We start from the raw sequence: 13,339 nt of genomic DNA on the forward strand, positions 1-13,339 counted from the left end.
ATATGTTCTGTTTTGGGCATATTGCTACGACACTGGCCCCGCCCCCTTTCTGTGATCTGTGATTTTTTCCTACTATCCCTGTACTCTATCTTAATAAATATTAGATTAACTAGTACGATGAGTACGACGAGTATTAGTAGTGGCCCATCACTACTAATACTTAAATTAAGAAATAATGCAAGACTTTTTACTTCTTACATTCTTAACCTTGAATGTAGCCAGTAATCAAGTGGTTTCCAACTTCTGAAAACTTGTGAAAAGCTCGTGACGTCATTTGTACCGTTAAATTTTTATACAGTGTCAATTTTACTTTAAGGGGGCGCGTGCCGATTACATCCTAATGTTTGTATGTATCTATTTTATTTGTAAACTTTTAAAAGCTATTCGTAGCCTTTAGGCTAAAAGCTGTTAAAGGTACTTACTGAGGGCGTAGGGTGAGTTTTCATCAAACGCACTCATTAGTGACATTGAATGTATGACGGATTGTACAGCGCCCCTAGAGGGAAACGTTGAAAAACTAAAATTTAATACATTTTTTAAACGCGCTCACTTGTGAGCGCCTTCGATGTAAGCTCGCTCTCAGCCCACTGTTATAGTAACACAAAAAGTTTTCGGCTAAAAGGTTCAAAGTATAAAAAATATGCGCAACAGTTCCCCAAAAACCGAACTTTACCGACAGATCGACAAACCTACTTACGTGAACAGCTTTTTAGAACTCCAAACTAAAAAGAGCAGATTACATAAATGACAACTGTTAAAACCAACCAACTACCGGATTATCAAATAAATTGGATCAATTTTTACGTAAGATAAATTGACACATTACGGCCTATTGAGAAACTTCACCAAGGAAGAATCGACAATATTTTTTTTATGCTAGACAAGGCAGGTATTGGACCGATATAATATACCTACTTAATATGATTTCAACAAGAGTGTTCAATTCTTCATGGGCTTATTGTAGAACTAGCGACTTCGTACGCGTGGATCCCGTTTTCCTTTCTTAGCGGATGCCTACGTCATAACATCTACCTGCATGCCAAATTTCAGCCCAATCCGTCCAGTGGTTTGAGCTGTGCGTTGATAGATCACTACGTCAGTCAGTCAGTCAGTCACCTTTGCCTTTGAGTATATTTAGATTAGAATACATCGCATTTGCATCAATTCGTACCGATAGATATCATATAGGTATGATGTATACAGGAGTATGTGGTGGGGTAATGACTATGGAAGTCCGGTTAGGTCTGCATGGTCGTTCTAAGTTATACATTTCATTTATTTTCATGGTACATTTAAAAAGCGTTTTACAAGCCCCAGTATAAGTTTAAACTAGGGTAGGGTTAACCCTACCACTGCTCCGGGACAATAAGGTGAGCTATTGCCAGTTACTTCTAACATAGGCGACTTTTGTCGGCAGATAGTTGGGTCGGGCTGTTAATCAGTATGGGCATGTATGAAAATGCGCACATTACACCGATTTGGTAATTTGGTATCTGCCGATTCTTCACTTCATACAAATTAGGATCGGGCCCAACTATCGGCCGACTAAAAGTCGGTGATCTGCGCCAAAGCTTAGTAGTTACAAAACGGTCAAATAGTTACGGTTCGTCACGTAAACAGTCAGGCTTCTGTGCGGGTGTTAGAATAACCATTAATGGGGATAAGCCATTGGAATAATCGACACCGGTTGTGTTAGTTTCTAACCTGTAGAAAGTCAGCCGCTATTAGCGCATCGCTCGCCATAAGTCGAGCGATGTCTAGTCAAAATAATACTGTATTTAATTGGTATTTAAATTAATTATTTATTTAACTAACCAGTGGTGAATGGAAAAGATGTGGAAAAGATTTAAGTCTCGTTTAGCTTCTTAATTTTATGCTATTAATTTTTTATACACATTTTTTTGTGATAAGGAAAGATGACTTACAAAATTATCGTATTCTTATAACTGAAATGTTTATGAGTGCACAAAGATATCAATCTGAAGGGACAATATATTAATAAAACAGTTGTGTAAATTACTGAGATGTTTTAACTAATTTTATAATTTACTATCAACACAATTAGTACAAATCATTGATGGATACACATTTACCCCCTTACTAATAAAACTTACACGCTCGTTGAACAGTGTTTTAAAGTGACGTTTAGTATGGAAATGTCATTTTAAAACAGTGTTCAACAACTGTGTAACTTTAAATTAGTAAGGGGGTAAAATTGTAACTTTAGGAAAAAAAAATAGTTCTAAACTCATTGCAACTTGCAAGCTCGCGGTCTCTATAATTCCTCACTCACGACCACATTAGTCGAGCGGTACCATCATAGTGCCGCGCGAGCATGGCAGCATGGCAGCTTGCGGAGAGAGGCGCAGTCGCAGGTAAGACCGCGCGCGATGGCAGCGTGAGCGGAAGAGGTAGCGGTGGCGGATTACTTACCTCCTAATTAAAATTAATAGCGTGGGTAGGCCTCCTACTAGGTGGACCGACGATCTAGTAAAGGTCGCGGAAAGAGCCTGGATGCGAACACCGCAGGACCGTTCATTGTGGAAAACCTTGGGGGAGGCCTTTGTCCAGCAGTGGTCGTCATTTTGCTACGAACGAACGAATTAAAATTAATTTTACATGTGCAATGGAATACAAAATAATATATCGACAAATAAAAAACTTTTAAATAAATATTTCTTAAATAATTACTCTGCGAGTACATACACAGGACAGCCCTTGTTTCACACTTCGATTCAACCTAATCTAGTCCACTGCTGGACAAAGACCTCCCAATTGATTTTCACAACGACCCGGGTAGTGTAGCCTGCCCGTATCCAGGATCTCTCTCTTCTTGATCTCTTTCTATCTCTCACTCCATCCCCCCTCACTTAATTAGGGTTACTGCTGGACAAATACCTCCCCATGGATTTTCACCACGATCCGGGCAGTGTAGGCTGCCCGCATCCAGGCTTTCTCTCTCTTCTTGATATCTTTCTATCTCTCAATCCATCCCCCATTTCACTCAATTAGGGTTACTGCTGGACAAAGACCTCCCCATAGATTTTCACAACGACCCGGACAATGTAGTCTGCCCACATCCAGGCTCTCTCTCTCTCTCTTCTTGATCTCTTTCTATCTCTCACTCCATCCCCCCTCACTTAATTAGGGTTACTACTGGACAAAGACCTCCCAATGGATTTTCACAACGACCCGGGCAGGATAGTCTGCCCACATCCAGGCTCTCTCTCTCTCTCTCTCTCTCTCTCTCTCTCTCTCTCTCTCTTCTTGATCTCTTTCTATCTCTCACTCCATCCCCCCTCACTTAATTAGGGTTACTACTGGACGAAAACCTCCCAATGGATTTTCACAACGACCCGGACAATGTAGTCTGCCCACATCCAGGCTCTCTCTCTCTCTCTCTCTCTTCTTGATCTCTTTCTATCTCTCACTCCATCCCCCCTCACTTAATTAGGGTTACTGCTGGACAAAGACCTCCCCATGGATTTTCACGACGACCCGGGCAGTATAGGCTGTCCGCATCCAGGCTCATATACAGGGTGTTGGGTAAATGGGTATGCCGACACTAGCCCATGTTAACATGGTCATAAATGGTATGGTGAAGTCAGAAATTTGATATCATCATTTTAATTTATTTCATTTTCATACAAAATAAATTTTATAAAATCCGATTTGTCTGAAAATTTAAATAATTAAAATGAAGATAATCAATTTTCTGACTTCACCATACCATTATGTATATGTCCATGTTAACATGGGCTGTGTCGGCTCATATACCCATTTACCTAACACCTTGTATAAATACTTTTTCATAGAAACGACGGAATCATGAAAAAATCTCGTTGTTTGTATGTAACCCCGACTTTTATTAAATCAATCAATCTATTTCACAAAACCCGTGTTTCAGTTGCGTCATTGATAATATTTAATTCGCGATGTTAGTTAGTTAGAGATTAGTTACAAAAGATATTTATTTGTTATTTTAATGTAAACATCGTAAATTAAATAGTGATAATCACAGATAACTTAATCCAAGTGATGACCTATTACTGGACCGTAAAGAAAAAATAGTCGGTTAGAAAATCTTCTGTCTTCTTAATGTACCTGACCTAACTTTTATGAAAAGTGGAAGAAGAACACATTTTTATGTACTAAGAGTATATAAAAGTTAAAAATATTAAAAAGCATAAATTAATTTAGTCTTCATTTTTCCGTGGTTTCCGTGTTCCGTGCCCTCCACGCCACGTCTATGGAAGAAAATATCTAATCACAACATTTTTTTAATAAAAGTACTCACACAAACAAATGCTTTTTTTCCTTTGTTTAGTTTCAGAGGAGAAAATAACTTCCGTGTTCCGTGCCCTCCACGCCACGTCTATGGAAGAAAATATCTAATCACAACATTTTTTTAATAAAAGTACTCACACAAACAAATGCTTTTTTTCCTTTGTTTATTTTCAGAGGAGAAAATAACTTAAGTAGTTACTTGCTGTTCTGTGTGCTTACCATGAGTTTACGTTAGGTGTGCTCGCTAGCGAATGCGTCAAAAAATTCTATGAAGATTTTAGTTCTTAAAAGTAGCCGCTAGGGGCTGTTCAATCTGTCATACATTTAATGTTATTTTTTACACAATAGCTAGCGAGCACACCTAACGTAAACTCATGGTAAGCACACTGGTTTAGATTAATTACAATATGACATTAATCACACATTAATTTAATGTGACAATATCCCATCAGTATAGGTATTCAACTGCGTTGATTGAAATAGACGTTAGTTAGATGCCCATCAACTACTATAGTGCTATGTATACCTATACTAGATTGGATTATGGCGGTGAATGCACTCCAAGCGTAAGCTTGCTCTGGCTTTGATGAAGATGTAACCAGGATTATTACTAAATAATCTCTATCAACCTGAACTATTAGAAATTATGTTATGAAAACTAGATAGAGATACTGTACGGCTAGCATGAAAAACATTCGAGTTCGAATCGTTTGCGTATTCGAACCGCCATCAAAAGATTTAGTACGAAAACTACAACTGCGCCCTTGTGAACGTGTCGTAAAGTGAACTTAGTATGAGAAATGGTCGCACGAAACTTATTTTGAGAATCAAAATTGACACATTATCGTTTAATTCGAAGGTTGAGTATCGAGTTTTGTCGAATACGCAAACGATTCGAAGACGAAAGTTGTTCATGCTAGAGGTACTGAAAGTCATAGATATTTATTGAATTATACGTACAATAACTCGTGTGAAAAAATCTTTCTTTACACAAACGCTTAGAACTTTTCACGTTAGGTACTTATCGTTATCATCATCATCATTTCAGTCATAGGACGTCCACTGCTGAAATTAGGTTGACCGGTTGGTAGCGGCCTGCGTCTAGCGCCTTCCTGCTACGTTTAAAAGATGTCGTCACTCCACGGTCGGGTGGACGTCTCACGATGCTTTTTCCGGCACGTGACCTCCACTGCAAAACCTTGCTGTCCCATTGGCAGTCAGTGCCCATTTAATCGCCCGCGGAATCCAAAATAGTGACAAAGAGTATCAAAACATGTTAACGTTGTTGATTAATGAAAATCGCTGAAATTATCACCCAATTGTCAGCAAAAGCAAATAGCGTGGTGTGGTCAGCAAACAAAATCACAAATATTGTCATTGTGTCCGGGAAACCGGAAGTCACATCTGTTGTCACTTCTGTAGTAGCTGACCCTACATAATACTCGTATGGCGGGTCGAATTTGTTTTAGAAATAATTAATGCCTAAGTCACTTTTTCCAAAACAAAAAGGACAACAAAGTTCTATGGATTAAAAAACTTATTCCCATTTAGATTCATATCATTATCACGATATAAGGAAAAGATTGTCGTCGAAAAAACCAACACCATTAAATAAAATAATATTAATTTAAAAACTTTAAATTAAAAAAATCAATTTTAAACTCCCTTTTATTCATATACCAAATTATTTATTTTAAAAATCTTAAAATCATTTGATAAGTAAACTAAAACGTAAAATCTGAAACAACACGATTAATATCAAATCAAAAGACAAAAAAGAGTCGGCGTTAAGTGAATTGTACAACATTACGACCATAATCCAACGTGAACCGCTTCGCCTTTCACCGTCAACTGTAATGTCTTAAGAGGAGAGGGGGGACCTCTTTCGAGAAGTGTTGCGCGGGAGGGACCAGTCACGCCGCGCGGTACCTGCGCACGAGTCGATCACTGCGCGCATTTACAAATTCATCTAAACGATTGTGTTCTTAATTAAAAAAGGTCAATATATTGAGTTAGTGTATTAAAAATACAGCTATTAATAGGTTATTTACACACAGTGTTTTGTTTCTGTTTTTATGAAAGTTGAGGTTCGACGCCTAGGACCGGTTGGAAGGCTTTGCCGACCGCTCTACAGAACAACTGTTCCGGTATTTCGTTTTTGTGCAAATTAGTTTTGTTTGTGGTTTGCTACTTTCGGATTGTGACGCCGAACCTATGGATTGGATTATGAATTAGTGCATGAATGCGAAATCAGGTAAGTTTTATTTTAAGTTTTTATTAATATTTACTAAATCTTATGCTACTGGTCATATAAAAGTTTAAATAGCTTTCCATAAGCAGGTAATACACAGGTGCATAACTATAGTTAATAACTTCTGACATACTACTATATTAACGGGTTCATACATTCCAAAAACACATCGTTTCGCCTACATAAAGCTACAGTTATAGTCTTTGATTTTATAAATAGTATATATTATGTCAATATTTAAATGCCCGTAGGCGAAACGAACTTTACTATTAACGATATTACTGAAAATAGAAACTGGCCAATAATAATCGACGAAGAGAATAGGTGATTAAATTATTATTGTCTTTACGACCATTATTGAATAGGATAACAAAAAATAATAAAACCCTTTTGCGTCGGCGTGATTTTTATCGACATTTGCCCATCCCTAGCATTATAAGATCGATAGTTAGTTGCACGTTAACGATATTAAAAGTCGTAAAACGGGATCTATACTTTACTGTGCGGGCGTTGGATGCAATTACAGACAAAAGCACACCAATCTAAACATCATGGAATCTTATTTCGTTGGAATAAGCTCTATAGTGCAACAAAAATATATATTCCGATGTGCCGCTGACTGTAGTATGCACTCAAACAATCGGACAAGCATATGTTGCACGTATATTTAAAGTGTAGCTATGTGACCTCGTCTTAGTAATTTGACTAGTGACCGATAGTACTATCGGAGTGTTATACCAGCTGAGGTAGCGTGTTTGAAACCCACACGGGACAGATTAGTGTGGGTATATGTACGAGGTTTAAACCTTTCAAAAGGTAATCAGCTGTCTTGTAAATGTAAAGAGTCTTCCAGTGACTTGGCCCATTTTTAACTTGGCCTAGAGGCCAAGTCACTCGATTGAATTATTAAATATTTTTTCTTCCAGTAACTGGGCCCACCTTATGTTTTCATTCAAATAAATAATCAACAAAAATCTACTCTAGAAGCCTAAGCGGGCCTAGTTGCTGGAATATAACATATTTAAAAATTCAATCCAGTAACTTGGCCCAAGCTAAAAGCGGGCCAAGTCACTGGGAGACAATGTAAAAACTTGAATAGAATATCGAGTCATTCGAATATCGAGTTTATTTTAATGACAACAAGACTGACCTTTATTGGGTAAAAGGATCTAGGAAAATATTTACAATAATATTTATGATCCTCATTATATAAGTATGCATTTTAAGTAAACTTGACAAATGCCGCGAAAGTGGCACGAAGTGGAAACACTAAACTATAATTGGACGAGACGAGAAAGTAGTTGTTTAGCTGCTTTTACCTACGGCTACCTACTAATATTATAAAAGGCAATAATTGCTTAGGTTGATTTATTAAAACTCTTATTATTATTATTATTGGTTTTTGGGCCTTCATTTGCGCCAGCTCGACCAGGTTTGATCTATTGTGGCAGTCCTTGTCTTTAGAGTTCACTGCTTAGTCCCGTTGAGTCTATAAATTTCCAGATTCTTTGGAGCGTGATATCTGCTATCTCATCCGGGTGCATGATGTGTCGCCCGAGATGGATACTTCTTTTGCTCATAAGCGGGCCGCATGAGCAAAGAACATGCATGGCCGTTTCTTCTTCTGTATGGCAGAATCTGCACAGAGTTTCCTCGTGGGACCAACATGAATTAAAACTCTTACTTTTTTACCCAGGAAACATCCCTATTGCACCACCTTAATTACCGAGTTTGAGCACTAGCTCATATTTCGCCCCGAAGTGGTGGTAGGGAAAGCTATATTTGGAACTTGTATACAGGGTGGAAACGATAGAGATCTCACTCGATTATTTCTAAACTATACAAGATATTGAAAAACTGGTTACTGATCCTGAAAGTGCTTCACGAGTTCTTCCAAACGGTACCAATTATAGGTTACAAAATAAACTGGATCTATCGGAAAATTCAATTCATGTGAGATCTAGGAAAAAAGGGTTTCAGATTAAACGACACCTGTGTACTTTTATAACAGGGAAAATAGATTTTCTGAGAGATTTTTTGACTTGATTTTTTAAAATTTTTACAATATGGCGTCTATGTTCACTAACGTCATGTCTTTAGTGACACTCGCCTGACTTAGAGGAATCGATTGACGTGTAAATCATAAAAATCGACCCAGGCGTTTGGTCTCTATAGTGCTCCAAAGGAACATACATACATAGATATGTCGCAGTCGGATTGTATAATCCGCCGTTTTACATTACCACTAGGCATTTTACATTACAGCTCTGTTTTGTAATACGGCGGTTTAACGTTTAGGCGGATTGTCATTGCGATACGTTCTTCAATACGGCGGCCCACGTTTAGCCGCATCGTACTACTATAGATTGTAGGGTGACCATACTTACAAAATAAAACAATGTTTAATGAAAATAAATTTTAATAAGACAGATTTTAAGAATTATTATCTTCGTTACTGTATACTAAATAATATATTTGGCTTCAGTATTTTTTTTTTTACTTATTTATAAATCACAAGGGATAGCCATCTAAAAAAAAGTAACTCAAAACAATTAGACTTTTCTAAACATTTTAAGAATTAACTAGATATTTGGCTTTAGTCTTTTTTAGACATTAAATGATCACAGGGAACAGGTAACTCAAAACAATAAAGTTTTAGTCATTTTTCTGGGTTATTTTTCTTTAAGATAAAATTATCTTCACCGGCCACAGCCATGATTTCATATTTTTACACTAATAATATTATTGTGTAGGATTCCGCCGAACACCAGAATCCATAGCCACTTTGTCCGGCAGCGCCACGGTATTGAAAATAGGAACTAAAAACTATCAAAGCGGCGGGTAATGACACGCTGTTTTACATTACGGCTAGCCATATTGAAGAACGTTTGGCGCCGAATACATTCCGGCGGATTTTCATTCAGCTGTATTCAATCCGCCTGAACGTTAAGCCGCCGTATTACAAAACAGAGCTGTAATACAAAATGCCTAGCTGAGTAGTATGGAATTGGGCATTCTAGATCATCCGTCGCTCGTCGCAGCTAGCGCTGCTCGCTCCAGATGATCTAGAACGGCCCAATTCCATAAGGAAATATTTTTGAGCTTTTAATTTAATCGAACGACAGAATTATCGTCATTTAGTTGTAATACATCAACCACAGCGGTCAAGTTCAAATCTGATATGAAATTTCTTAAACAAAAAGAATCTCTGAAATTAGAATGTGTCTGCCCAACATCACCGAACATGGTTAAGCGTCATGGAAACTTGTTGCCAAATACTATACGTAGTATTGTTTGCGGTCCCTCGAACTGCGGGAAGACCAACTTAGTTATCAGCCTGCTGCTACACCAGAAGGGACCGCGTTTTCGCAACTTGTATGTGTATTCAAAGTCATTATATCAACCTAAATACGTTTTTTTAGAAAAGGTATTAGAAAACGTTGCTGGCACTACCTATAACAAGTATAACCATAATAGTGAAGTTCTAAGTCCACAAGAGGCTTTGCCTAACTCGATTATTATATTTGACGATGTTGCTTGTGAAAATCAAAACAATATACGTGACTATTTTGCGATGGGTCGACATAAGAATATTGATTGTTTTTATATCAATCAAACTTACACTAAAATACCCAAACAACTTGTAAGAGATAATGCGAACCTTATAATATTGTTTAAGCAAGACGACATTAATCTAAAACACGTTTACGAAGAACATGTAGGGTCTGACATGACGTGGTCTCAGTTCCGTGAAATGTGTTCTACTGTTTGGAGTAAGCCGTATAATTATGTTATTATTAATAAGGACTGTGAACGTAACAACGGTTGTTATAGAATGAAGTTTGATACATTCATAATAATGGACTAAGTTTTTATAAAAGTAGCTGTTGAGTTACTTACGAATTAATCACACCAGGGAAGCCAAACTGAGTGGAATCCTTTACAATGGAACGAAACCTCAAGGAGCAAATTATTAAATCTGCAGCGGCTGTGAAAAGAAAAGTAGAAATGATAAAAGATTTCAGAAATGAAAATGATATGGCATTAGAAACTATATTTAAACCTATCGTTAACCCACTGAAGTTGTTAACCAGTGAATCAGACAAAAAACGTCAAATAAATGATGAATCAAGGCAAACTGAAACAGTAAAAAGAGCTAAATACAGTGAAAGCGAGTCATCAAATACGTCTATTGGAGATTACGAAGAACCTATTGATAGTGAAGCAGTCTCAGATGATGATGATCGCAAAACACCTAACGAAACCCTCGTTTCGTTACCATCTGATGTTCAAGATGTTCACGAAAACTCATTCAAATCTCTGCAGTCTTCTCCAAGTGTTGCCAACGATTCATTATCATGGTCCGTATCGTCTGAAGCAATAAAAGATGTACCTTACGGTGTAAGACATGTTAATAAAAAACTTTTGCTAGGCAATACCCGTGTTTATGACGACGATAGGATTCTGAAAATTGGAAACCGGACCTTGAAAAAAACTCCAGGCTTAAAACAATTATTGTATAACAAGACACCAGATTTAGATGTTATTACGCAGGAAGACTTACAACATTATAAATTATTACTTATCGATACCAATGCACATAAACGTAATTTCGACCCAACAAAACCAATCAATAGTAACAAGGGATTAAAATATATGCGAGTGATTAAACCACTATTTAAGTTCTCAAGAAATCATACAAGTAGTGTAGAAAGTCTTCATCAGGGAGAAGGTATTGATATTCTAAAAAAAGTGAAGACGGATACTGATTTAGTTTACTGGAACGATCCAAATGAGTTAGTAGAACGATTGAAACTGCTACTTGGATCATGGGCTGCTGGTAACACTGGAGTACATAATGAAATTTATGCAATTATCGAAGAGTTGCACGAAGCTGGTATCATAAAAGACATCAAATATAATAAGCTTCCCTTAGGAAAATTGAGCAGTACCATTACATTGCAGAAGCCGACAAGACGGCAATGAATATTGATAAATTCGGGCATCACGTTCATAAGCGTTTACGACTAACTGAATTTACTGACATTCTTACCGATACATTAGTAAGAACAAATTCTGGTGATTTTGATTTAAAATCATCAAGATTACTGGGTGTACAATCTCCTGAAAAAAGCGATGAAGCTGTGAATAAAGATTATGTTGATAAGTGTGTTCAAGAACTGAAAAATGAAATGAAAACAATACAAAATAATGTCAAAAAGTACTTAAACAATTTGGAAAAACTGACTACTAACCATTTAAGTACATTGTATTACACAAAACAAGAAATTGATGTCATGGTTGGAGCTAAACCTGATAAGAATGAGTAAACAAGATATAGTAAACGAGATTCACAAAGCAGCACGAAGAAATTTCTCTCGTAGACACACGATTATAAAAGGAATAGACGACTTATGGCAAGCTGATCTTATTGATTTACAGAAATATTCGTCATTTAATAAAGGATATAAATATGTTTTAGTAGTTATTGACGCTTTTTCAAAATATGTATGGGTTAGACCTTTGAAATCCAAATCAAAAAATTGTGTTACGAGTGCAATGCAAAATATATTATCTAAATCGACAAGAAAGCCTACAAACTTGCAAACAGACCTGGGGACAGAGTTTTATAATACTTCTTTTAAGCAGTTAATGAAAAAACATGGCGTAAATCATTATTCCACATACTCTGTTAAAAAAGCTTCTATTGTAGAACGAGTAATAAGAACTTTAAAATCACACCTTTACAAGATGTTTAGTTTGTGCGGACGATATGAATGGTTCCATAATAATTTAAATTCAGCTGTGCATTACTATAACAATACTTTACATCGAATCACGAAATTCAAGCCGGTTGATGTTAACAATAATAATGAGACATTAGTCAGGTGTAACATTGTTAAATCCCAAAAGCGGAATGTACGTCAAAGGTCATCGTTTCAAGTCGGTGATTATGTTCGTATAAGTAAATTCAAAGGAGATTTTTATAAAGGTTATACCCCTAATTGGTCTACCGAAATATTTCGCATTATTAAAGTAAATAAAACCAATCCTCAAACTTATCAAATAGAAGACAAACACAATCTAAATATTCTGGGTTCTTTTTACGGATTTGAATTACAGAAAACCAAGTTTCCAGATATTTATCTCATTGAAAAGGTAATAAAAAAGAAAGGAAATAAGCTATTGGTAAAATGGTTAGGTTTAAGTGATGAGGAGAACAGCTGGGTGGACAAAAGTGAATTAGTAGTCTAGGTATATAAAACCTGATGATAATTATTATCTCATATCACTCTGTGCTTATCGATGAAGGAAGGCAGTGGTATTATTAATACTTTGATAGATAATTTACCGTTCGAGTTACATTTACCTGGATATCAATTTTGTGGTCCTGGAACAAAACTTCAGAAACGGTTACTTAGAGGCGAAAGAGGAGTAAACAAATTGGATGAAGCTTGCATGTATCACGATATTGCTTACAACAATAAAGATTCTAGTGCTCGACACAACGCTGACGTAGAACTTTTAAACATGGCTAAGAAGAGAATGAAATCGAAGGATGCCAGAACCGGAGAAAAGATAGCATCGTGGATAGTAAAAAATGCAATGAAGGCTAAAATTAGGGCGGGCTCTGGTGTAAAATCATTTATGTCGGGTATTAAAAAAATACGAACACAAATTAAAAAACTAAAATCGAAGGACAAACATTCTACTATACAATATGCATATGCTGCTGCAAAAAAACTATTTTCAAATAAAAAAGGAATAAAATTACCACGGTGTATTCCCATTCCAAAATAT

At 36.6% G+C, this 13,339-nt stretch overlaps 1 protein-coding gene across 1 annotated transcript in view; it reads left to right on the forward strand.

Annotated features, from left to right (window-relative positions):
• The first annotated feature begins 6,214 nt into the window (after positions 1 to 6,214).
• Positions 6,215 to 13,339, forward strand: part of LOC135086718 (calpain-C) — a 321,338-nt gene continuing 314,213 nt past the window's right edge. Inside the window, exon 1 of the mRNA XM_063981497.1 lies at positions 6,215 to 6,541. The gene's annotated coding sequence lies outside the window, so the exon portion shown is untranslated. The remainder of the gene's footprint in view (positions 6,542 to 13,339) is intronic.

The sequence above is a fragment of the Ostrinia nubilalis genome, chromosome Z, assembly GCF_963855985.1.
Source record: "Ostrinia nubilalis chromosome Z, ilOstNubi1.1, whole genome shotgun sequence".
Classification (NCBI taxonomy): Eukaryota; Metazoa; Arthropoda; class Insecta; order Lepidoptera; family Crambidae; genus Ostrinia; species Ostrinia nubilalis.